The 27,745-nt window shown below is 47.1% G+C and overlaps 1 long non-coding RNA gene across 1 annotated transcript in view; it reads right to left on the bottom strand.

The window, feature by feature from the left end:
* Window positions 1–6,590: 6,590 nt before the first annotated feature.
* LOC143774726 (uncharacterized) overlaps window positions 6,591–27,745 on the bottom strand; it is a 42,583-nt gene continuing 21,428 nt past the window's right edge. Inside the window, exon 3 of the long non-coding RNA XR_013215562.1 lies at window positions 6,591–8,990. This is a non-coding gene — a long non-coding RNA (uncharacterized LOC143774726). The remainder of the gene's footprint in view (window positions 8,991–27,745) is intronic.

Raw genomic sequence — 27,745 nt, 5'->3', positions numbered from 1 at the left:
GCCAATAACCTCCGCTCCTCCATCAAGGATCTTAAGATGGGTCGTCATTTCATCTTCCAACAAGACAACGACCCAAAGCACACAGCCAAGAAAACCAAGGCCTGGTTCAAGAGGCAAAAAATCAAGGTGTTGCAGTGGCCTAGTCAGTCTCCTGACCTTAACCCAATTGAAAACTTGTGGAAGGAGCTCAAGATTAAAGTCCACATGAGACACCCAAAGAACCTAGATAACTTGGAGAAGATCTGCATGGAGGAGTGGGCCAAGATAACTCCAGAGACCTGTGCCGGCCTGATCAAGTCTTATAAAAGATGATTATTAGCTGTAATTGCAAACAAAGGTTATTCCACAAAATATTAAACCTAGGGGTTGAATAATAATTGACCCACACTTTTATGTTTAAAATTTATAAAAATTTAACTGAGCAACAAAACTTTTTGGTTTGTAAGATTTATGCATGTGTTAATAAATCCTGCTCTTGTTTGAAGTTTGAAGGCTCTAACTTATTTGCATCTTATTAAACCTGCTAAATCTGCAGGGGGTTGAATACTACTTGTAGGCACTGTATATATATATATATATATATATAGCCACTGTATATTACATCATGTATGTCCTGTGGCCCGGTCCGGGAGCAATCGGTCAATGCATATGTCATAATATACAATATACAGTGCACATATGTCACTCATATCCTATACTATGTGCACAGACATCTGATCTTATATACAGGATAATATGTGATGATATAAGATCTGATGTCTGTACTCATAGTGTAATATACAACATGACATATAATCCTGTATATAGCATCTGATGTCTGTACACATAGCATAGGATATATCAGGGATATGATATAAGTGGTGCACAGATATCAGAAGTTATATACAGGGAACTATGTGACTGGTGTAACGTCTTATGTCTGTAGCCACACTATACAGCAGCGCAGCAACCAGGGTGCAGAGTGGACGGTTACCCTGGGCCTCAGGGGTCGCACCCAAAGCTGCACTACCCTTAATTAATCAGCATGTATAATGTGCATATACAGTTGAGCCCTGCAGTAGATCTCCTGCACTACCACTCTCTGTTCTGTAGACCGCAGATCGCTTTATGCCTCAGGTCTACAGAACCACCGAGGCGCCGACGCACGCTGGGGAGGTCAGAGTCCTGGCGCATGCTACACTGCGTTGCCTTGCCACTGGACTTGTCAGGATCTTGGGTTAGATGAGTATATGATTTTTTTTTTAATTAAAACTTGTGATGTGATGTGGGGGCATCATAAACAATGGGAGACCCTTCTACGTAGTGTGTGGGACTCTGAAACTTTGTGGGGGGCCCTCATACAATTCAGGGACTAATTCAGCATCTGTTATACAGCTTGTGGACTAATGCAAGGGTCACTATACAGCTTGGGGACTAATGCAGGGGCCATTATACAGCTTGGGGACTAATGCAGGGACCATTATACAGCTTGGGGACTAATGCAGGGGACATTTTACAGCTTGGGGACTAATGCAGGGGCCATTATACAGCTTGGGGACTAATGCAGGGACCATTATACAGTTTGTGAGTTAATGTGGAGGAGCATTATAGTGTACAGTTTGTGAGCTAATGTGCGGGGGCCATTATGCAGTTTGGTGACTAATTTGGAGGCCATTATACAGTCTGAGGGCTACTGTGGTAGTCAGTATTTTGGGGGAGCAGTGGGGACATCATACTCTGTATAGCGGAGCTGTGGGCCCAATATACTGTGTATAGGGGAGCTGTGGGACCACCATACTGTGCATTGAGAAGCTGTGGGCCCACCATACTGTGTATTGGAGAGCTGTGGGCCCACCATACTGTGTATTGAGAAGCTGTGGGCCCACCACACTATGTATAGTGGAGTTTAAGGCCCATAATGCTGTGTAGAGGGCAGTTGTGGGAACATCATATTGTGTATAGAGTAACTGTGGGTGTATTATACTGTATATAGGGGAGCTGTTTGCCCATCATAATGTATATAAAGGAGTTGTACATTGGGGACTCAGGGGACTTTAGTAGATGTTAACTGGGCAGGGCACATAAGAAGCATCATTGTTATAGGGGCACTCAGAGTATTATGGCAGTCATGTGCACAAGGAGCATTATTACTTTCTAGGGGAAAAATGTGGATACTGTTTTCAAGTGCATTTGCACAGTGCATTAGTATTTTCTAGTGGGGGCAATTTTACCATATAGAGGGCACAAAGGCATTATTACTATTTAAATGCACAGTGGTGGTATTATTATGTAGGGCAGTAAAAGGAGTGCTGTTTTTGTACCACACAGCAGGTGCAGTAATAGGGACACATATGGCAGCAGCGGCTCAGTATTGGGGTATCAGGTGCAGTAATAGGGACACATATGGCAGCAGAGGCTCAGTATTGGGGTATCAGGGGCAGTAATAGGGACACATACGGCAGCAGAGGCTCAGTATTGGGGTATCAGGTGCAGTAATAGGGACACATACGGCAGCAGCGGCTCAGTATTGGGGTATCAGGTGCAGTAATAGGGACACATATGGCAGCAGAGGCTCAGTATTGGGGTATCAGGTGCAGTAATAGGGACACATACGGCAGCAGAGGCTCAGTATTGGGGTATCAGGGGCAGTCAGGGTATGTTTCCACGTTCAGGAAACGCTGCGTTTTTGACGCTGCGTTTTTCTGCTGCGTCAAAAACGCAGCGTCCAGATGTTACAGCATAGTGGATGGGATTTTATGAAATCCAGACTCCACTATGCGTTTAAAAACGCATGCGTTTTTGCCACGAAAACGCATGCGTTGTGCGTTTTTTCAAAACGCTGCATGTTGCTACTATGAGCAAAACACGCAGGTACACCACAGGTGACCTGCCAGTGACCTCAGGTGCAGTTTTGGTCAGGATTTTACTTGCATAAAATCCTGACCAAAGACTGATGCAATCCTGAACGTGGAGACATACCCTAATAGGGACACATACGGCAGCAGAGGCTCAGTATTGGGGTATTAGGGGCAGTAATAGTGACACATACGGCAGCAGTGGCTCAGTATTGGGGTATTAGGGGCAGTAATAGGGACACATACGGCAGCAGAGGCTCAGTATTGGGGTATTAGGGGCAGTAATAGGGACACATATGACAGCAGCGGCTCAGTATTAGGGTTTCAGGTGCAGTAATAGGGACACATACGGCAGCAGCGGCTCAGTATTGGGGTATCAGGTGCAGTAATAGGGACACATACGGCAGCAGAGGCTCAGTATTGGGGTATCAGGGGCAGTAATAGGACACATACGGCAACAGAGGCTCAGTATTGGGGTATCAGGGGCAGTAATAGGGACACATACGGCAGCAGTGGCTCAGTATTGGGGTATCAGGGGCAGTAATAGGGACACATACGGCAGCAGCGGCTCAGTATTGGGGTATCAGGTGCAGTAATAAGGACACATACGGCAGCAGTGGCTCAGTATTGGGGTATCAGGTGGAGTAATAGGGACACATACGGCAGCAGCGGCTCAGTATTGGGGTATCAGGGGCAGTAATAGGGACACGTACGGCAGCAGCGGCTCAGTATTGGGGTATCAGGTGTAGTAATAGGGACACATACGGCAGCAGCGGCTCAGTATTGGGGTATCAGGGGCAGTAATAGGGACACATATGGCAGCAGCGGCTCAGTATTGGGGTATCAGGGGCAGTAATAGGGACACATACGACAGCAGCGGCTCAGTATTGGGGTATCAGCAGGATGAGGAGTTAGTGCAGGTTGGGAATAGATGGTAATGGTGCTGGAATATGAGAAGTGAAATGTGTCTTTGTTGTATTCTCTGCAGACGAGTTGTGGCTGGAGAAGTTGTCATGTCGGTCTGGGCCAGATGAAAAAGATGGGAATAGTGAACGAGTCAATCAGAAAGAAAGTAATCTGTAAGTCATTATCTGTAACTGTACTGTGATCTCTTATATGTTATGCAGAGCTGATATCTACTGCTATATGGTAACGATATGGCATTAATACAGATCTTGGCCTTTGTAGAGATTTTTGGTGGCTCAGTGGTTAGCACTGTTGCTTTGCAGCACTGGGGTCGTGAGTTCAAATCCCACCAATGACAACATCTGCAAGGAGTTTGTATGTTCTCCCCATGTTTGTGTTGGTTTTCTCCGGTTCTCTGGTTTCCTCCCACATTCCAAAGACTCATAGGGAATGTAGATTGTGAGCCCCAATGGGGACAGTGATGATAACGTCTGTAAAAACCTGTGGTGCTATATCAGTGAGTAAAATAAATACATAAATATTAGCTCATTGGTATCTGACCCTTTGCATCACTGTCCATCAGCTACTGTGTATGAAGAGGCCGCAGCACCATGTAGAGCGCAGCATCATCTTCATTATCTATGAGACCCCACTCTGTGTGTAAAATAGCAGTTTTGCCCACTCCTGCACCTAAGAGCAATAAATAGGACTGAGCTGTAATGCTGGATACCGCTGTGATTATATGTTATATAGTCGTGTTACACTCCCCTCACTTCTTGTGACCTACAGGTGCACAAAGATATTATACAGTCACCATGTGACAAGTGGGCCTGTGTAACTTCAAATGCCAGGGCTGAATTTTAGTCCCAGTCCAGCCCTGCCTCATCCCCACTGAATCACACAAGGGAGCATCTCTTATATTTTAGTTAAATATACATGAGAATAGTACTTTACAATCCCAGGATGGAAGGTCGCTTTAAATTCTTGCAACGTATTAGGCAGGGCCAGCCTTAGTGATGTATAACCTGTGCAGTGGCGCAGAGTGTTGACCTCCACACTGCTGTTGGGACCATCAAATACAAATGTTCACTCCTGCCTTGCTCTTCCTTTGTACTGCAGGAGAAGTGTCGCACCTTCACCAGTTGATCATTTCCCTGCAATACTGGTGTCTGGGGAGAAGTGTCCCTGGCATCTGACTTCTCTTAGTTGATGTCTCCTCTATATCTCTTGACTTGCTCACACGAGCATATTAATCAGATGGGTGCTATCTGATGTTTTATCTTGACATGAGAGTAAAACTCGCAGCATGCTGCGATTTGGAGCCACTAATCAGATTGCATGCACCTGCAGCGCCCCAGGGTCCTGGTCATTGCAGTAATATCATTCTCCTCTAGGGGGGAGTAATGTTCCATTTGAAGGCAAAGAAGGAGATCTCTTTACCAGGTATCACAAACATACAACACATTTCATACTCCAGTCCACCAGGGGGAGCTATGCTCCTATTTATTAGGGCACTCCTCACACTTAGGTAAAACTGGTGGCCTGGGGAGGAAGTGAGGCAGATGCTGTCTGAGCTTTGCTCAGGTAGTTGGTCCCTGACAGGGGTGGAAGCCTGTCAGAGGCCTAGACGGAAGTTCACGGAGCTGCGCCTGCCCCACGTGCGGCAGTTCCTAAGAAAGGACATGAACAGAGAACTGTATTGTAGAAAAGGTGAGAAACTAAGTCATAGCAAGAGGAGTGGATACCAGAAGGAGTTCTGCCCTTCACAGGCTGCTTCCTTCTGAGGCGCAGGATCCGGTAGCCGGAACACTGAGGGAGCAACAGTCCTTTATGCCTTGCTCCAGAGACTGGCAGGACAGCTAATTTCATGTTACTGATCCGCCCCATACCCAGGAGGCAAGGTGGCACCCACAAGAAGCCGGGGCATGATAAAAAGCCTCAAGCCACCGGTCATATGGGTTGTCCTATCCATCTGGGGGACAGAGAGAGAGACATAACATCTAGAACATCTACAACATCTGTGAGGACCTTATGAGAGGCTCAGCAATAAGGTGCTACAACACCAAGGCGCTAGAGGAAGGCTACTGATTTCCACCTGGATAAGGGGACTCTGGATTTGCCTCCAAACCGGCCGGACTCTACCTGCCCTGTGGTCTGGTGCTCTGGACTGTGGATGCTGAAGCCTTCAGTAAAAAGGTAAAGAGACTGCAACCTTGTGTCCTCATTATTCACTGCGCCTCTCACCATCCACCATCTACACACTGGGAAGCCCTGGGGATACACTTCACCTGTGGGAAGGTATACCATCTAGCTGCCATAACATCACCCCAGCGGACCCCTTAAAGCAGCGTCGGTCACCCTGACCGAATACCACAGGTGGCGTCACGAACACTTTCCCTTTAAAGACCTTTCTCCATTTACACGGACATCCCTAGGGCCACGGACCGGGTCAGCCACCGTGACATCCCCCTTGAGAACCGAAGGACCCGGTACCGAGTACCCCACTGCCCTACTGGGGGCGCTCCACACCCATATAAGTCTGTGATTGTGTGTAAATCATCAGACTGCACTCAGATGTGATAGGATTGTTTTGAATGAAATAATTTTAAATCTTTTATTTTTAGGAAAAATGTACTGGGATACACAGATATAGGTCTATGTACCAGTATATTATTAGGTTAAGAAAAAATAAATAAAATAAAGCTGAAAGCTGTTTGTCGGAGGACGATTATGATAATCGCAGTTTTGTATTATGCTTTTTTAAATAAACGTCAAAATTCAGAAAATAATATGGATAATATTTGGTATCCCTTTAGTCTTTACAATATGTACAGCACTACAGTGAACTCATTGTTTAAGGTGATCAGTAAATGGTACAATGTTTTATTTTCTGCATTTAACACATAGTAAAAGTTGACACAAATGTAACATAGATGTATGTGATGGCAGTATGACGCCTATAAAAATACAGCTTGTCTTTCAAATAAACAAGCTAAATTGATGTAAAAATAGAAAAAAAAAGTAATGGCCATATCTGCGGGAAGTCAAAACAAAAATTCTCCTGGTTTTCTGATCAAAAACTCCACCAGTAAGGCTATGTGCTCACGTTGCGGATTCGTGTGCGGATTTTTCCACACTGTTGTTGCAAAATCTGCAGGTAAAATGCACTGCGTATTACCTGCGGATTTACCGCGGATTTACCGCGGATTCCACCTGTGGATTCCTATTGAGGAGCAGGTGTAAAACGCTGGGGAATCCGCTCAAAGAATTGACATGCTGCGGAAAATACAACACAGCGTTTCCACACGGTATTTTTCGCACCATGGGAACAGCGGATTTGGTTTTCCATAGGTTTACATGGTACTGTAAACCGCATGGAAAACAGCTGTGAATCCGCAGCGGCCAATCTGCTGCGGATCCGCAACATGTGCACATAGCCTAAAGGATTAAATAACAAACTTTTGGCATTTTTAGTAGAAAATATAATATTGGTCTTCCCATATTGGACAAGGGGAGCTTTTGCTATATCCGCTCTAAGCTCCAGGGGAGTCCTCTGCAGTCCCCTCCCACTCTCCCCCAAATTTTTGTACAGTAGACCATTTAGCCAAATGCCAACCGTGACATTAGGAATTCATGATTGCGGGACTGTTTCATCATTCCTTATTTCAGCAAAGTGAGAGTTACATGTAACTATTAAAAATGCACACGAACTGTGCATTTATCCTTATCTTATGAGTTCTCCCTTTCCAGATTTACAGCCCTGTGACACTCTGACACTTACAGATGATCGATGATAGAACGGACTGTCCAAATTGCAGTCTCATTGCTCAAGGTCAATTGTGCTCATTCTGTTACAGAAAAAGAAAACTCCTGAGGGATCAAGCTATTGAATTGCGTGATTTCTGGGGGTTAAATCATTGGACCCATCCATTTTAGATAAATAAAATTTGATAACCTGAATAACTGGCACAATGGGACATGATTGAACTGTTCGGAATGCCTCTTAAAATGTAAGTGATGCTAAGGTATTAATGAACCATAACAAAATAAAATTAGGGTTTATGCTCATTGCAAAGCCAAAATCTGTAAGAAAATGTTTTTGTGCAGCTATATTACAAAGAACCTGTCATTAAATTCATGTTGCCTGAATAACGGGCAGCATGAATCAGAGCCTGGCTATGTGGTTCCAGCCTGGTATGTTTTACTCTGAAACGCGTTTCAGGCCTCTCCCTAAACTATGATTTTTTTCCTGAAACGTCACAGCGTATCAGAATAAAACATATCTTGCTGCTAATCATGCAGCTAATGTCTGATTTATGTTGCCTGTGGTTTGGGAAACATGAATCTAATGATAGGTTGATTTTAACTAAAAAGGATAACCTTATGTACACTTTGGGCCGATAGCAGGGTATGGATCTTTACAAATGGACCTTCTCCATAAAAAGTAATCACATGCCTATACATAATCAAACAGAGCAAAATCAAGCCTATATATCTCAACCAAACTTTCTACAAGTTTAAGAGAAAGTTTAGCAAAATATTCCCCAGCTGTTTTTGTGTCTGTCTTGGATTCATTAAACTGTTTGATTTCTGGGTATTTCAGTGCAGATGGGGCACCTATTGCCTTCAGAATGTAGTCGGAATCCTTTTTTACTGTCTCCAGTTTGCCCAAAAAGTCATAATTGATATTACAAGGGTCACATAGATAATGCATTGGCCTCCAATGTACATCCATTCGCTTTGGTGTCAGAGTTAGTAAATATTGAACAAACTCATTAAAGGTCACATTTTCTGTGGAATTCTTATTCTTTCTGTACATTGCTTTTATTTTAAGAGGGACTTGTATTCCTTGATAACCAATACCATGGAGTAATTTATCTCTGTAGGCAGAAACAAGCCTTTGGAATGGATCTCGGGTGAACATCACTTTAATATATGTCTCCAGCATTTTCTTCTGCTGCTCTTCAGGATAATCACTCAGTCTCTTTAAATTAGCCCTGTTGTGGATCGCATCATGTTTCAGATACTCTGCTTTCAAGTTTATATTCATTTTTAATAAGAATATCATTCTTTTCCAATTGGAACACCCGGCTTTGGGAACTTCACAGTACAGGAACTTGTGAGTCTCTTCCACCATCAGTTGATTGGCAACTAGAGGGTCAATTTCCCATGAAGAGTTTTTGAGATTGTGCTGCATGCAAACTGAGTTCAATATGCTTTTCCGACTCCTTTGTATGAATAATACGTCATCTAAATAAGGAAATGAAAGATTCGATTACATTTATTGTACAGTTAGGAACACAAAATTTTACCTTTTGGTTCTAAAGCCATCACCATTTTCGTCATGGTTCAAAAGCATACTCGTATCTCATATCTGTATACATATAAACTGTACTGTTATTGTCTTTTATCAATCTTGTACTTTTATGCAATCATGCAGTGGGGTGCTGATGGCATGAGAGGGAGCTCCATCCCTATGTTAACCATCTTGATGTCACTGTTGACTGCAGTATATAGAGGGCAATTGGTGCTGCCACTGGTCGTGGCCATAACAGTAGAGTTTCAGCTGTTGTAGAGTGTTAACACCTGTTTCAGCCTTGCACTTCAGGGGGCACCATTCCTTAATTTCTCAGTGCTGTAAAAAGCAGCACTGCGGAGTAAGGACCCTTCAGGAGGGTGGAGGGCTAGTCTCTACTTTTTCCTGCTCACCACGTTCTCTCCTTACAATGCGTGCTGACAGTGCACTTTCTTGCTTCCTCGTCACTTCTCATCATGGCCGACTATGGAGTGCACTGTCACTGTGCATTGCAAGTAAGATCACACAGCGTCAAGGGAGTACATACTGAGCAGCTCATGAAATAGACATCACTGATGACACAACCTATGCCGGCTGAAGACGTCTCGTTTGAGTATCCCAGCACGCACTGGAGATTCTCAAACAAAATGTCATCAAATTGTAAGTAGGTTAAAAAAATAAAACAGTTAGAGAGAATAGAATGGTAGGGCTTTTTTTTAGTTAAAACATAATAGAAAAGAGATTTGATAATTACATTAAATAGACAGATATTTAGGATTAAAATAAATGTTAGATTCAGACCACACCTTTAAAATGTTTTGATCTTTTTTTACTGCCTTTTTGTGAGGAAGCGATGCCCCCCGAAGAAGCGGCAGCGAAACGCGCGTTGGGGCATCTGTGCGGTTGGCTCTTGGCATCCATGGATAAAATATGCCTACATTTTGACAATTAAGCACTTTTTTGCCCTTTACCTTTTAACATGGGAACATGGTAATCTTGCTATATGCTATACTTTATAGGTAGTGTGTCCCTGGGATATGTGGTATAACTTTTTGCCCATTACAAAACAGTAGGTTTCTACTTGGCTACTCTTTAACTTATATGTATATGATGTTATGACACTTGGTCTTATATTTACTCTGTACTGGGCATATACTTTAAATATTTTTGAGTGCCTTTCTTTTGGATTGCCTACCTCTGCCAGTTTGCATCATTGTTCATTAGACCTGCCCAGTCTCTTTTCTAATTTTTGTGCGTGCACTTGTGTGTCTGGCTTGTATTTTGATATATTAATAAAGTTTTATTTTATCAGTTCTGGTATGTTATTATATTTTTGTGAGGAAGTGTTGGGATGGAAAACTGAAACCTGATTTTGATTTTCTTTTTCTCTATATGGAGCTTATGGTATGGCGTAATGGCATAATTAATTATATGAATGAACTTTTGCAAGATTCCAAATACCGCATGCTTTTTAAAAAATGATTTTTGGATTGATATAAAGAGGGTTGATGTAATAAAGTTTTCATTTTTTAATACTTTTTACATGTTTTTAGTCATTGAACCTGTGATTATATTGTCTCGTGTACTATATACTGCTATGCTTTACTATTGCAATATGTAGTAAACCTTGATCTCCTATGAAATTGGTGTCAGCATAGGCCTTTAATAGAGTTAAATAGAGTTAGTACAGCACACATACTTCTCACATATAAGACTCATACTATACACAATGTTCACAAATTAGAAACTCCAAAGACATACTGATATGGAATTTACTATGTAATCCCCAATGGGGACTGCAATGATGAGATCTATAAAGCGCTGTGGAATTAATGGTGATATAAAAGTGAGTAAAATACAATAAATAATATTATAATACACCCCACTCACATATTAGACTTATTTAGCGTATATAGTTTTACATATCAGACCCATACAATACCCACCATTCACATATTTGATGCGTAGAGTGTTATGATCCTTAGTGGTTGAGGATCACAAATTACTCCAGCTAAGTAACAAACATAGGACAAGCTCTAGGGAGGTGGCAAACTGGACTGACCGCAAATCTGAACCGATCCAAACACACTAGAAGTAGCCGGTGAACGTGCCTAAAAATCCTAGACGTCTCGAGCCAGCCTGAGGAACTAACTACCCCTAGAGAGAAAGAAAGACCTCTCTTGCCTCCAGAGAAATAATCCCCAAAGATATAGAAGCCCCCAACAGATAATAACGGTGAGGTAAGAGGAAGGCACATACACAGGGGTGAAAGCAGATTCAGCAAATGAGGCCCACTAATACTAGATAGCAGAAAATAGAAAAGGGAATCTATGCGGTCAGTAAAAAACCCTTACAAAATATCCACACTGAGATTTCAAGAACCCCCACACCAACTCACAGTGTGGGGGGAGAAACTCAGTCCCCTAGAGCAACCAGCAAGTGAGGAAATCACATTTTAGCGAGCTGGACTAAAAACATAATGAACACTGATAATCAAAAAATGATCAAACAAAAACTTAGCTTGTCTTGGAGAGACTGGGAGCAAGGTAGACACAAGGAATCTGAAGAGCACTGAATACATTGGTAGCAGGCAAGGAACTGAGTCTCCAGGTGAGCTAAATAGGAAACCAACCAAGGATAACGAACCAGCTGATACAGCCAACCTGCAGAAAGACAACACTACACAGTACCGCTTGTGACCACTAGAGGGAGCCCAAAAATAGAATTCACAACAGTACCCCCCCTTGAGGAGGGGTCACCGAACCCTCATCAAGACCCCCAGGGCGATCAGGATGAGCCGCGTGGAAGGCACGAACCAAATCGGCCGCATGAACATCAGAGGCGACAACCCAGGAATTATCCTCCTGACCATAGCCCTTCCACTTAACCAAATACTGAAGCCTCCGTCTAGAGATACGAGGATCCAAAATCTTCTCCACCACGTACTCCAATTCGCCCTCGACCAGCACCGGAGCAGGAGGCTCAACAGAAGGAACCACAGGTACCACATACCTCCGCAACAAAGACCTATGGAACACATTATGAATGGCAAACGATGCTGGGAGATCCACACGAAAAGACACCGGGTTAAGGATTTCCAAGATCTTATAAGGACCGATGAAGCGAGGCTTAAATTTAGGAGAGGAGACCTTCATAGGAACATACCGAGAAGACAGCCACACCAAATCCCCAACACGAAGTCGGGGACCCACACCGCGGCGGCGGTTGGCAAAGCGCTGAGCCTTCTCCTGTGACAACCTCAAATTGTCCACCACATGGTTCCAAATCTGCTGCAACCTATCCACCACAGAATCCACCCCAGGACAGTCAGAAGGCTCAACCTGACCCGAGGAAAAATGAGGATGGAAACCAGAATTGCAGAAAAAAGGCGAAACCAAAGTAGCAGAACTAGCCCGATTATTAAGGGCAAACTCGGCCAATGGCAAAAAAGTCACCCAATCATCCTGATCAGCAGAAACAAAACATCTCAAATAAGTTTCCAACGTCTGATTAGTTAACTCGGTTTGGCCATTAGTCTGAGGATGGAAGGCCGACGAAAAAGACAAATCAATGCCCATCTTAGCACAAAAAGTCCACCAAAACCTGGACACAAACTGGGATCCTCTATCAGACACAATATTTTCAGGAATGCCGTGCAGGCGAACCACATTCTGAAAAAATAGAGGAACCAAATCGGAGGAAGAAGGCAACTTAGGCAAGGGCACCAAATGGACCATCTTGGAAAAACGATCACACACCACCCAGATGACAGACATTTTCTGAGATACTGGAAGATCCGAAATAAAATCCATGGAAATGTGCGTCCAAGGCCTTTTCGGAACAGGCAAAGGCAAAAGCAAACCGCTGGCACGAGAACAGCAAGGCTTAGCCCGAGCACAAATCCCACAAGACTGCACAAAGGAACGCACATCCTGCGACAAGGAAGGCCACCAGAAGGACCTAGCCACCAAATCTCTGGCAACAAAAATCCCAGGATGACCCGCCAACACCGAAGAATGAACCTCGGAAATAACTCTGCTGGTCCATCTATCCGGGACAAACAGTCTCTCTGGTGGACAACGGTCAGGTCTATCCGCCTGAAATTTCTGCAGCACTCATCGCAAATCTGGGGAAATGGCAGACAAAATCACTCCCTCTCTGAGAATACCAGCCGGCTCAGAAACTCCCGGAGAGTCAGGCACAAAACTCCTAGAAAGTGCATCAGCTTTCACGTTCTTGGAACCAGGCAGGTATGAGACCACGAAGTTGAAACGGGAGAAAAACAATGACCAACGAGCCTGTCTAGGATTCAGGAGCTTGGCAGATTCAAGGTAAATCAGATTTTTGTGATCAGTCAAGACCACCACACGATGTTTAGCTCCTTCGAGCCAATGTCGCCACTCCTCAAATGCCCACTTCATAGCCAACAACTCCCGATTACCAACATCATAATTCCGCTCGGCAGGCGAAAACTTTCTTGAAAAGAAAGCACATGGCTTCATCACAGAGCCATCAGAGCTTCTCTGCAACAAAACAGCCCCTGCTCCAATCTCAGAAGCATCAACCTCGACCTGGAAGGGGAGAGAGACATCTGGCTGACATAAGACTGGAGCTGAAGAAAACCGGTGCTTCAGCTCCCGAAAGGCCTCCACGGCCGCAGGAGACCAATTAGTCACATCAGAACCCTTCTTGGTCAAATCCGTCAAAGGTTTAACCACGCTAGAAAAATTAGCGATGAAACGACGGTAAAAATTAGCAAAACCCAAGAACTTCTGAAGACTCTTAACAGACGTGGGCTGAGTCCAGTCATGAATAGCCTGGACCTTGACTGGGTCCATCTCCACAGTAGAAGGAGAAAAAATAAAACCCAAAAAGGAGACCTTCTGTACTCCGAAGAGGTATTTTGTGCCCTTCACAAATAAAGCATTAGCACGCAGGACCTGAAACACCATCCTGACCTGCTTCACATGGGACTCCCAATCATCAGAAAAGACCAAAATGTCATCCAGATAAACAATCATAAATTTATCCAGATATTCTCGGAAGATGTCATGCATGAAGGACTGAAACACAGAAGGAGCATTAGAGAGTCCAAAAGGCATCACCAAGTACTCAAAATGGCCTTCTTGCGTATTAAATGCTGTTTTCCATTCATCTCCCTGCTTAATGCGCACAAGGTTATACGCACCACGGAGATCTATCTTGGTGAACCAACTGGCACCCTTAATCCGAGCAAACAAATCAGACAATAGTGGCAAAGGATACTGAAATTTGACTGTGATTTTATTCAGAAGACGATAATCTATACAAGGTCTTAAAGAACCGTCCTTCTTGGCCACAAAAAAAAACCCTGCACCAAGAGGGGAAGAGGATGGGCGAATATGTCCCTTCTCCAGAGACTCCTTTATATAACTCCGCATCGCGGCATGCTCTGGTATAGACAAATTAAAAAGTCGTCCCTTAGGGAATTTACTACCAGGAATTAAATTTATAGCACAGTCACAATCCTTATGAGGAGGCAGGGCACAGGACCTGGGCTCATCAAATACATCCTGGTAGTCAGACAAAAACTCAGGGACCTCAGAAGGAGTGGAAGAAGCAATAGACACCAACGGAGTATCGCCATGAATTCCCTGACAACCCCAACTTGACACAGACATAGCTTTCCAATCTAAAACTGGATTATGAGCTTGCAGCCATGGCAGACCCAAAACGACAACATCATGCAAGTTATGCAGAACAAGAAAGCGAATCACCTCCTGATGTACGGGAGTCATGCACATGGTCATTTGCGTCCCAATACTGAGGCTTATTCTCAGCCAATGGCGTAGCATCAATTCCCCTCAGAGGAATAGGAAATTCCAAAGGCTCCAGGACAAAACCACAGCGCCTGGCAAACGACAAATCCATCAGATTCAGGGCAGCACCCGAATCCACGAAAGCCATAACCGGGTAGGACGACAAAGAACAAATCAAAGTAACAGACAAAATAAATTTAGGCTGTATAGTACCAATGGTGACAGGTTTAGATTTTTTTCTTAAGCGTTTAGAGCATGCTGAGATAACATGAGTAGAATCACCACAGTAAAAGCACAACCCATTTTGACGTCTATGACTTTGTCGCTCAATTCTGGTCAGAGTTCTGTCACATTGTATAGACTCAGGTCTCTGTTTGGAAAATACCGCCAAAGGATGAGCAGATTTGCGCTCCCGCAAACGCCGATCAACCTGAATGGCTAAAGCCATAGAATCACTCAGACTTGCAGGGGTGGGAAACCCTCACCATAACATTCTTAATGGCCTCAGAAAGACCTTCTCTGAAATTTGCAGCCAGGGCACACTCATTCCATTGAGTAAGCACCGACCATTTCCGAAATTTTTGACAATACACCTCTGCTTCATCCTGACCCTGAGAGATAGCCAGCAACGCTTTTTCTGCCTGATTCTCAAGATTAGGCTCCTCATAAAGCAGTCCAAGAGCCAGAAAAAAATGCATCTACATTAAGCAATGCAGGATCTCCTGGCGCCAGAGAGAAAGCCCAATCTTGAGGGTCGCCACGCAACGAGGAGATAACAATTTTAACTTGCTGAGCGGAATCACCAGAGGAATGAGGTCTCAGAGATAGAAATAACTTACAATTATTCTTAAAATTTAGAAACCTAGATCTATCTCCAGAAAACAACTCAGGAATGGGTATCTTTGGTTCTGACATAGGGCTATGAATAACAAAATCCTGAATACTTTGCACCCGTGCAGTAAGATGATCCACACTAGAAGTCAGAGTCTGAACATTCATGTCTGCAGCTGAGCTCAAAACCACCCAGAGTTCAAGGGGAAGAAAGAAGCTAAACAGACTGCAGCAAAGGAAAAGCGGGAGGAAAAAAAAAAAAAATGTACTCAGGTCTTCTTTTTTATCCCACTTCTGCGATGCATTAAACACTTTTTGTCCTGCTATACTGTTATGATCCTTAGTGGTTGAGGATCACAAATTACTCCAGCTAAGTAACAAACATAGGACAAGCTCTAGGGAGGTGGCAAACTGGACTGACCGCAAATCTGAACCGATCCAAACACACTAGAAGTAGCCGGTAAACGTGCCTAAAAATCCTAGACGTCTCGAGCCAGCCTGAGGAACTAACTACCCCTAGAGAGAAAGAAAGACCTCTCTTGCCTCCAGAGAAATAATCCCCAAAGATATAGAAGCCCCCAACAGATAATAACGGTGAGGTAAGAGGAAGGCACATACACAGGGGTGAAAGCAGATTCAGCAAATGAGGCCCACTAATACTAGATAGCAGAAAATAGAAAAGGGAATCTATGCGGTCAGTAAAAAACCCTTACAAAATATCCACACTGAGATTTCAAGAACCCCCACACCAACTCACGGTGTGGGGGGAGAAACTCAGTCTCCTAGAGCAACCAGCAAGTGAGGAAATCACATTTTAGCGAGCTGGACTAAAAACATAATGAACACTGATAATCAAAAAATGATCAAACAAAAACTTAGCTTGTCTTGGAGAGACTGGGAGCAAGGTAGACACAAGGAATCTGAAGAGCACTGAATACATTGGTAGCAGGCAAGGAACTGAGTCTCCAGGTGAGCTAAATAGGAAACCAACCAAGGATAACGAACCAGCTGATACAGCCAACCTGCAGAAAGACAACACTACACAGTACCGCTTGTGACCACTAGAGGGAGCCCAAAAATAGAATTCACAACAGTAGAGCACATACACTGCTCTCATATTAGAAGCATAAGGTATAAACAGCCAGGGCCGCCATCAGGGCATTACTACCCTGACTGGCATATGGGACCCGATGACCAGAGGGGGCCCGTCTCTTCTGGTCATCGGGCTCCAGTGGCAGGATTCTGCCGGCGCACAAACTGAACCTGTGTCTGAGACCGTGGCAAGGTAAGGAGAAAGGTTTTTTTATTTTGATTGAAAGCAGGGAGGCAGGATGGGAGACACAGGGGGAAGAATGGAGACACAGAGGGAAGAATAGAGACACAGGGGGCAAGAATGGAGACACAGGGGGCAAGAATGGAGACACAGGGGGCAAGAATGGAGACACAGAGGGCAAGAATCGAGACACAGGGGGCAAGTATGGAGATACGGGGCAGGATGGGATACACGAGGGCTGGATGGGAGAAATGGGCAAGAATGGAAACGGAGGGGGGTAAAATGGAGACACAGGGGGAAGAATAGAATATACAGGGGGCAAGAATGGAGACACGGGGCCAGAATGGAGACACAGGGGGCAGGATGGAGACATGGGGCAGGATCATGGGGCAGGAGGGAGACAGATGGGATAGGATCATGGGGATGGAGACAGATGGGGCAGGATCATGGGGCAGGAGGGAGACAATTGGGGCAGGATCATTGGGGAGGATGGAGACACATGGTGCAGGATGGCTACAATGGAGACAGATGGGGCAGGATCATGGGACAGATGGAGCAGGATCACGGGGCAGATGGGGCAGGATCACAAGACAGATGGGGCAGGATCACGAGTAGTGTTGAGCATTCCGATACCGCAAGTATCGGGTATCGGCCGATATTCACGGTATCGGAATTCCGATACTGAGTTCCGATACTTTCAGTGTGTCGGAAACCGGAATCGGAAATTTACATCATGCAAACTCCCGTTTTTTTATGAATCAGCCAATGAGGAATGATTTGAAGTGTGGGCACATCCTGTTCTGCATGGTGGGCATGTAATTACTGGTATGACTGTGATTGGCTGCTGAAATGATGTCACGATGCCCTTTAAAAGTCGCCGCCGCCATTTTGTGCTCACTCTGCTGTGAATTCAGTTAGTGACAGGACGCTGTGTTCTGACTGAGGCCCAGTTTAGAGATTGCGATTTGCTTAATTGTGCTTAATCCAGGCTAAATTAGCAACCGCTGTGTGTTCACCTTGCTTTTGCCTTGCAGCGCTGTTTTCACAGCTGTCTGCAAGGTCTCTGTGTGTGTGTGTGTGTGTGTGTGAGTGCAGCTCACTCTGCTGTCTGTCCATAGCCACAGCCGGTTGTGTTCAGCTCAGGGTGCTTCACTGCCTCATACTGCTAAATCCTTTTTTTTTCTTTTTTTTTTGCTGCACATTTGTTCAAATATATCCTATATTAGTGGCTTTCCATCTGTATCCTGCTAGATTATGGAAAATCACTATATAGGATTAGATAGAGGAGCTTTGTTTGGCCTTGCATCGCCGTTCGCAGCTGTCTGCACGGTTTGTGTGGGTGCAGCTCACTCTGCTGTCTGTCCATAGCCACAGCCGGTTGTGTTCAGCTCAGGGTGCTTTACTGCCTCATACTGCTAAATCCTTTTTTTTTTAATTTAGTGCAGCCTGCTGCACATTTTCTCAAATATATCCTATATTAGTGACTTTCCATCTGTATCCTGCTAGATTGTGGAAAATCACAATATAGGATTAGATAGAGGAGCTTTGTTTGGCCTTGCAGCGCCGTTCGCGGCTGTCTGCACGGTCTGTGTGGGTGCAGCTCACTCTGCTGTCTGTCCATAGCCACAGCCGGTTGTGTTCAGCTCAGGGTGCTTCACTGACTCATACTGCTAAATCCTTTTTTTTTTTAATTTAGTGCAGCCTGCTGCACATTTTCTCAAATATATCCTATATTAGTGGCTTTCCATCTGTATCCTGCTAGATTGTGGAAAATCACTATATAGGATTAGATAGAGGAGCTTTGTTTGGCCTTGCAGCGCCATTCGCGGCTGTCTGCACGGTCTGTGTGTGAGTACTGCACTCACTCTGTAGTGTCTGTTCTGCAAAATAAACCCAAAGTTCACCAAACACTCCACTTTACTGTTGTGTAGGCCACATAAGCTCATAATAAAGTCTAGTCCACACTCCATAAAATAAGTGTTTCTTATACCTGTTAGCAGCTGTTCAGGAATAAGCACACTAAGCCGTTAGTACTTTTCTGCCTATCTTAACCACTCAGTCAGGATGAAGAAGGCAGGGAGTAAGGCACGTGGGCGTGGGCGTGCAGCAGGGAGAGGACGTGGGGATTCTGCGCCAGCTGCGGGCACCAGTGACTCATCATCCCCCAGTTTCAGCCGGGAGCAGACCTTCATGCGCAGCTTTGTCGGAGCTCGCCGTACCACGCTGCTGCGGGACGAACAAATTGAAGCCGTTGTCGGATGGATGGCAGCTAACGCATCGACTTCAATTAGTGCCACATCCTCTCAGGCACAGAGCACTGAAGAGCAACCATCTGTCTCTTCACCACCTGCCAAATTGCCCAGGCAGTCAGAGAGCCCAGGACAGGAGCCATCTCTACTTCTGTTCTCTGAATCTCTTGGCTTGGAAACAGGGGGCCAACCAAGCAGCATTAGAGAATCAGAAGAAGAGACTGTATGCAGTGATGCCCAACAGATTTGTCTCTCTGAATCAGAAGAGGCGGGTGGGACAGTGCCTCCGGTTACAACTTCTCAGTACGCATCAGATGATGGGACTCAGGTGCCAGTTTCTGGTGCGTACTGTGCTGCCGAGACTACCCAGAAGAAGCAGTTGGAGGCAGAGGGTAGCGTAGTTGATGAGGTCCTCGACCCATCATGGCGTGAGGAACAGGAAGGTGGTGGGAGCAGCTCTGAGGAAGAGATTCCCCGAACGGCTGGGAGAGGGAGGGGGAAGACTGCGGCGCCTGGAGCCTCCACTTCGGCACCCGTTAGGAGCATGCCTCTTCCAAAAGCCAAAGCGGTTGGTCCCAAGTGTTGCAGTGCCTGGTCCTTTTTTGACACAGTTGCAGATGACATTTGCTTTGTCAAATGCAAGCTGTGTAGTCAGAAAATCAAACGAGGTAGAAATGTCAGCAACCTCAATACCTCAAACATGTGGAAACATGTGCGGACCAAGCACGCGGTGGAGTTACAAAAACACACTGAAGACCTAGGCCAACCTACAGCGGCACCTACCACCTCTTCAGCTCGTGTTGTTGCCTCTTCCTCCAGCTCACACACTGCTGGTTCGGCTTCCTCACAGGATCGCCATGGAAGAACCTCTGGCACTGTTGTCCAGAGACCCAGTGTAATTCCACCCGCAGCACCACGTTCCCAGTCATCCTCACACTCCCTGCCCAGTCTACAGCCATCAGTAGCACAGGTATGGGAGAAAAGGCGGCCATTCTCGGCAAACCACCCATGAGCACAGGCTCTGAATGCAGGCATTGCCAAACTTCTGTCACTGGAAATGCTCTCATTCAGGCTGGTGGAGACTGACAGCTTCCGTAACTTGATGGCATTGGCAGTCCCACAATACAATGTGCCCAGCCGCTTTTATTTCAGCAGGCAAGCCATCCCTGCCCTGCAAAAGCATGTGGAGGCAAACATCAAACATGCGCTACTAAACGCCGTTAGTAGCAAGGTCCACCTCACCACCGATGCGTGGACCAGTCACCATGGACAGGGACGATACCTTTCCCTCACTGCCCATTGGGTCAATGTTGTGGAGCCGGGTACAGACATGGCGAGTGGCGCTGTACGTGTACTGCCAACGTCAAGGATTGCAGGAATCCAGTCTGTGCACATTGACTCCTCCTCATACTCCACTTCCTCAGAATCATCGCTGCAGGAGCCGTCATGGTCTACCTCCACCATGACCCGTGAACGCTTACCTGTAACAACAGATATGAGCACAGCTGTGGCCAAACATCAACAGGCCGTACTTAAATTAATTTCTTTGGGGAATCGAAGCCACACAGCGCAGGAGCTCTGGAAAGCCATCAATTCTGAGAGCGACAAGTGGTTTGCGCCAGAGAATCTCCAGACAGGCATGGTAGTGTGTGACAATGGCCGAAATCTGGTGGCAGCTCTGGCCCTTGGCAACCTCACTCACATCCCATTTCTGGCACATGTGCTCAATTTGGTTGTGCAGAGTTTTCTGAGGGACTATCCGGATCTTGATGCACTGCTGCACAAGGTCCGCCTTGAGTGTGCTCACTTGCGGCGTTCCAGCATGGCCAGATCGTGCATTGCAAGTCTGCAGCGGCGATTCCGTCTTCCAGAACATTGCATCATATGTGACCTCCCCACCCGGTGGAATTCCACGTTACATATGTTGGAGCGGTTGTGTGAGCAGCAGCCAGCAGTAATGGAGTACCAGCTGCATCAGGCGCAAAGAAGTCGCAGTGCGCGCCGTTCAGACTTCACAACCACTGAGTGGGCCACTATGAAGGACATCTGCCAGGTTTTGCGGGCCTTTGATGAATCCATGCGGATGGCGAGTGCAGATGATGCGCTAGTCAGCATGACTGTCCCCCTTATCTGCCTGCTTCAAATAACCTTGCAGGCGCTAAGGGATGAGGTGGTGGAAGAGGTTGAGGATGAGGAGTTACCAATTCCATCAGCTTCTGGACAGTCTGTGCGATGTGGTTCCTCACAAAGGAAAAGGCAGGGGACCTTTTGTGAGGAGGATGAGGAGGAGTCAATGGAGGAGGAAGACATCTTTCCAGAGGAGGGAGTTACACAAATCTCCAGTAGTCAGTATGTAGAGCGAGGGTGGGGTGATGCAGAGCAGGCAGACATCACGCCTCAAGCAGGGGGCAGCGTTTCTTGGCCAGTTGGCAGTCTGCAGCACATGGTTGATTTCATGCTGCAGTGCCTGAGAAACGACCGCCGCATCGCCCACATTCTTACCATGTCTGATTATTGGGTGTACACCCTCCTCGACCCGCGCTACAGGGACAATTTGCAAACCCTCATACCACCGTTGCAGCGGGAGCGTAAAATGTGGCTGTACAAAGACACACTGGTGCAGTCCATCATCTTCTCCAGTCCAATCGAGAGAAGTGCTGTGCCTGCTACTGCTTTGCAAAGCAGCTCTGTGCGTAGAGGCAGTGGAGGAATCTCTGCACAAAGAGGTAGCAGAAGCAGTGGCCCAGCACAAGCCAAGACCAGTCTGTTCCAACAGTGGCAAAGTTTTGTGTGCCTGCCACAAATGTCTACACCATCACTGAAGGGGATGGATCCAGTCAGCAGGAGGCCACGTTTCCGTCAGATGGTGACAGACTACATGTCTTGCACTCTCAGCGTACTCCCAGACGGCTCGTCCCCCTTCAAGTTTTGGGTCTCTAAGCTGGATACATGGCCAGAGCTTAACCAGTATGCGTTGGAGGTACTGGCTTTCCCTGCTGCCAGTGTATTATCGGAACGCGTCTTTAGTGCTGCAGGTGGTGTACTAACAGACCGTCGCATGCGACTATTGTCCGATAACGTTGACCGGCTTACTGTTTTGAAAATGAACAAGGCCTGGATCTCACAGGAATTTGCCACTCCTCTTACCGATTAAATAATTGGTTGCCAACAGTATCCAGGTCTCCAGCTGTGTTCATGTTTCAACCACTTGAACTTTAATCCCTGGGCTCCAACACCGCCAGTTGCTGCCCAGAAGTGCCGGCTGCACAGACAACATATGACCCAGTGTTATTGGGTTTCAGTAACGTCCGCTGATCCCCTGCTGTGTATCCGGCAACGTGTCCAGTGACCGCCATGCTGGCACTACAACAGCAATTAAAGGGAACCTGTCCCCCCCCCAGGCGTCTGTAACTGAAAGAGCCACCTTGTGTAGCACAAATGCTGCACAAGGAACAGGTGGCTCCTTTAGTTCTGCTTCTTGCACACGCTGCACTTAACACTTATAAAATGTGTCCCCTGATACCGTGATACCGTCCCACAGGTGGTACTTTCCATCGTGATGAGACGCAGCACAGCCGGCATTCACACCCCCATGACGCCGGGCGCCGCCTCATCAGCGTTGTTTGCATCTGTCCCGGAGCCAGCGCTGTTATGTTTAACCTTGGGCATGCACAGTTAGCGCTGCTCGTCTTCTAACATCATTTGGTGTCATGGTAACTGTGCCTGTGCGGCCGCACCGCCCTAGAAACCGCCTCGCAGTGTCTTCTGATTTAGTCCCACTGCAGGGCTGGGATTCCTGGGCATGCACAGTGCATATCTTCGCCTCTCCCTCTTCTCCCTCCGCCTTCTACAGACAGTGTGGCGTCAGCTGATCCCAATTCACATGCCACGGCCGTGACGCGGCACACTCTGAAGAAGGCGGATGAGAGTGAGAGGCGAAGATATGCACTGCGCATGCCCAGGAATCCCAGCCCTGCAGTGGGACTAAATCTGAAGACACTGCGAGGCAGTTTCTCTTGCGGTGCGGAATCTGTCACGGAGCCCACGCTGTTATGTTAAACCTTGGCCATGCGCAGTTAGCGCTGCCCGTTTTTTAACATCATTGGCCAGGCGCACTTTGCGCTGCCCGTCTTCTGACATCATTTGGTGTCAGGCATGCTGAGCCTGTGCGGCCGCGCTGCCCGAGATCCCGCCTCGCAGTGTTTTCTGATTTAATCACACTGCGGTCCTGGGATCCATGGGCATGCGCAGTGCGTATCTTCACCTCAGGCTCTCACTCATCTCCCTCCGCCTTCTTCAGACTGTGCGCAGTCAGCTGATCCATAATAGCATGCCACGGCCGTGACGCCGCACAGTCTGAAGAAGCCGGAGGGAGGGGAGTGAGAGGCGAGGATATGCACTGCGCATGCCCATGGATCCCAGGCCCGCAGTGGGATTACATTAGACGACACTGCAAGGCGGTATGTCGGGCAGCGCGGGCGCACAGGCGCAGCCAGCCCGACACCAAATGATGTCAGAAGACGAGCAGCGCTAAGTGCGCCTGGCCAAGGGATAACATAACCGCGCAGGCTCCATGACAGAATCAAACAACGCTGAGGAGGCGGCGTACGGCGCCAAGGGGGTAGGAATGACGGCTGTGCTGCGACACATTACAAAGGAAAGTCCCACCTGCGGGACGGTTTTACGGTGTTTTTGGGACACATTTCATAAGTGTCTAGTTCAGCGTTTGCAAGGAGCATAATTAAAAGAGCCACCTTTTCCTTTTGCAGCATTAGTGCTGTACAAGATGACTCTTTCAGCAACTAACGCCTGGGGGAGGGGAGTTAAAGGTTCCCTTTCAACTTGCTCCAGTGCAGGCCTCGGCCTACACTCTGCTCCTCCTGCTGTCCCTGGACTCTAACACCGCCAGTTGGTGCCCGGAAGTGCTGGCTGCACAGAGAAAAACACCCGCCAATGTGTCAGTGGGGTTCAGCAACGCCAGCTGTTCCCCTGCTGTGTAGCCGGCAACGTGTCCTGCAAACGCCACGCAGACACAAAGCTGCCACCAGTGCAGGCTTCGGCCTACACTCTGCTCCTCTGCTCCTCCTGCTGACCCTGGGCTCTAACACCGCCAGTTGGTGCTCGGAAGTGCTGGCTGCACAGAGAAAAACACCCGCCAATGTGTCAGTGGGGTTCAGTAACGCCAGCTGTGCCCCTGCTGTGTAGCCGGCATCGTGTCCTGCAAACGCCACGCAGACACAACAAATGAAAATAAAGGGAACCTGTCCCCCCCTCCCAGGCGTTTGTATGTATAACAGCCACCTTGTACAGCAGTAATGCTGCATTTGTACAAGGTGGCTTTCAGTTTTACTCCTTGCACACGCTGAACTAAACAAAGTTATAATAATATGTTTCCCCTGATAAAGTTCAACCGTCCCGGAGATGTGACTTTCCTTCGTAATGACAAACAGCAACCCCCTAGCCAGCGTGCGCCACCTCCTTAGCGTTGTTTGAATCTGTCCCGGAGCCTGCGCTGTAATGTTATCCCTTGGCCATCCGCAGTTAGCGCTGTCCGCCTTCTGACAACATTTGTAGTCAGGCTGGCTGCTCCTGTGCGTACGCGCTGCCCAAGATCACACACCTCAGTGTCTTATTTGTTCTCACTGCGGTGCTGGGATTCATGGGAATGCGCTGTGCATATCTTCGCCTCTCACTCATCTCCTTCCGCCTTCTTCAGACTGTGCGGCTTCACGGCCGTGGCATGCGATAAGGGGTCAGCTGACGCCGCACAGTCTGAAGCAGGAGTAAGGACATGAGTGACAGGCACCGATATTTACTGCACAAGACCATGAATCCCAGCCCCGCAGTGTAAGTAAATCAGAAGATACTGCGAGGCTGGGATTCATGGCCTTGCGCAGTAAAAGCGCATGTCCAAGGGATAACACAACATTGCAGACTACGGAACACAAAAAAGCAACACTCAGGAGGCAGCGCCCAGCACCAAGGTGGTATTTTTCACAGCTGTGCTGCGTCTCATTAAGAAGGAAAGTCATGCCTCCAAGACAGTTTGACTGTATAAGGGGCTAAATTTTATACGTGTTTCATTCAGCGTGTGCAAGGAACGAAATTAAAAGAGCAATCTTTTACTTGTGCAGCATTACTGCTGCACAAGGTGGTTCTTATAGTTTGTAACACCTGAGGGGGGTTTAAAGGTTGCCTTTCAATTTGCTCCAATTAGGCTTCTGCCTACACTCTGCTCCTCATGCTGTCCCTGGGCTCTAACACCGCCAGTTGGTGCCTGGAAGTGCTAGCTGCACAGAGAAAAACACCCGTCAATGTGTCAGTGGGGTTCAGCAACGCCAGCTGTTCCCCTGCTGTGTAGCCGGCAATGTGTCCTGCAAACGCCACGCAGACACAACAGATATTAAACTGCCTCCAGTGCAGGCTTCGGCCTACACTCTGCTCCTCCTTGATTCCCTGGGCTCTAACACCGCCAGTTGGTGCCCGGTAGTGCTAGCTGCACAGTGAAAAACACCCGCCACTGTGTCAGTGGGGTTCAGCAACCCCAGCTGTTCCCCTGCTGTGTAGCCGACATCGTGTCCTGCAAACGCCACGCAGACACAACGGACCTCCAAATGCCTCCAGTGCAGGCTTCGGCCTACACTCTGATCCCCCTGCTGACCCTTTGCTCCAACACCGCTAGTTGGGGCTCTAGGAAGACAATCTTGAATAGGTCCCCATCCTGGTTCCAGTACCGTCAGCTGGTTCCAGGTAGAGCCTTTGGCTTAGGTGCCTCCTTCTGGGTATCCGAGTTCCACCAACGTCAGGTGGTCCTTGGTAGTGCTTTCAGGCACGGGTACCTCCTACTTAGTAACCGGGTTCCAGTAACGTCAGCTGGTCCTCGGTAGTTCCATTGGCTCTTGGACCTTCGGCTACCCATCTGGGTTCCAGTACCGTCAGCTGGTTCTCGGCAGTGTCTTTTGCTCTTGTACCTTCTGCTCCCCATCCTGGTTCCAGTACCGTCAGCTGGTTCCGGGCAGAGCCTTTGGCTTAGGTGACTCCTTCTGGGTATCCGAGTTCCACCAACGTCAGGTGGTCCTTGGTAGTGCTTTCTGGCATGGGTACCTCCTGCTTATCACACTACACGGGGGTGAGACAGAGAGACGAGGTGAACCCCAAAGTGGACCCTCTGGGTCGCGGTCCCAGAGCCCCCTAGGGCGAGCAAACCTGATGGGTGCACCCCCTATACAGGGAGTGTTAGGAGCAGGCCCAGGGAGGATGGAACCACAACTGCCGGAGCCAAAGGGACGACTGGGTGAAGCAGCGGAACAGGAACGCTGAGGATGACGAGGCGGAGAACTGAAAAGGAAAAATACAAAATATGAACAGAAGGCTGGAGCAGGAGTAATAAGAGAACGGAGGAAGCAGGGGAAAGCCGGAGGAACCGAAAACACAGCAGGTACGGAACACAGGAAGCTATCCTAAAGACGGGCCTGAATACAACGCTGGAACAAACGGAGCAGTAACAACGAAGATACGCAGGCGCTTACCTGAGGAAGCGCCGAACAGAAATACCCGGTGGGCGCCGCCATATTGGAGGCGGGGCCACCGGGTCACAACCTCCCAGAAGGCAGAGCGGCGGAGGAGACCCTAGGGTGCATGCGCCGACCGCCGACGCGCCGAGAAGCAGAGAAGCCGGATCGAGAAGAAGAAGGAGGGACGCTGGGAGCTCGCCGGCCGGACAGGTAGGTATCAGGGACCGTGACAGTACCCCCTTTCTTACTCCCCCTCCTCCTAGAACTGGAAAGAAACCTCTTCAAAATGTGGGGTGCATTGATGTTTTCTCGAGGTTTCCAAGATCTCTCCTCAGGACCAAAACCCTTCCAGTCAATCAGAAAAAACGTCCGACCCTTAACCATTTTCTGGGCTAAAATATCCCTCACCTCGAATTGTTCGTTGGAAGAGGAGAAGGATGGGACAAAAGGAGAAGATGAGTGAAAACGATTAAATACAGCAGGTTTAAGAAGCGAGACATGAAAGGCATTAGGAACACGCAAAGAAGCGGGTAATTTTAACTTATATGCCACATCATTGATTCGGTTAGAAATTTCAAAGGGGCCAATGTAGCGAGGACCAAGTTTATGAGAAGGGATTTTTTGCCTAATGTACCGAGAGGAGAGCCACACCTTATCCCAGATATAGTACTTTGCATTTTTCCTTGTTAAAAAACATTCTGTTAGTTGCTGCCCACTGCTCCAGTTTATTTATATCTTTTTGAATCTTCTCTCTTCTCTAGTAGTAGCTATCCCTCCTAACTTTGTGTCATCAGGAAATTTAATCCGTGTTCCCTGAATTCCTTCATTTAAATCATTGATAAAGATGTTGCACAACACATGGCCAAGGACAGAACCCTGTGGTACCCCACTTGAGACATTCTTCCAACTGAATGTGCAGCCATTTACGACCACTCTTTGGGTCTGATCACTAAGCCAGTTATGAATCCACCTAACAGTTGCCTATATTTTATTTGAAGATTTTATTCATAGACTTGAATGTAATGAGGAAAATACTTTTGTGCT

This window comes from Ranitomeya variabilis, chromosome 1 (assembly GCF_051348905.1).
Source record: "Ranitomeya variabilis isolate aRanVar5 chromosome 1, aRanVar5.hap1, whole genome shotgun sequence".
NCBI classification, from domain to species: Eukaryota; Metazoa; Chordata; class Amphibia; order Anura; family Dendrobatidae; genus Ranitomeya; species Ranitomeya variabilis.
Note: the sequence above shows the minus strand (reverse complement) of the source record. Positions and strands in the feature narration are given on the sequence as shown.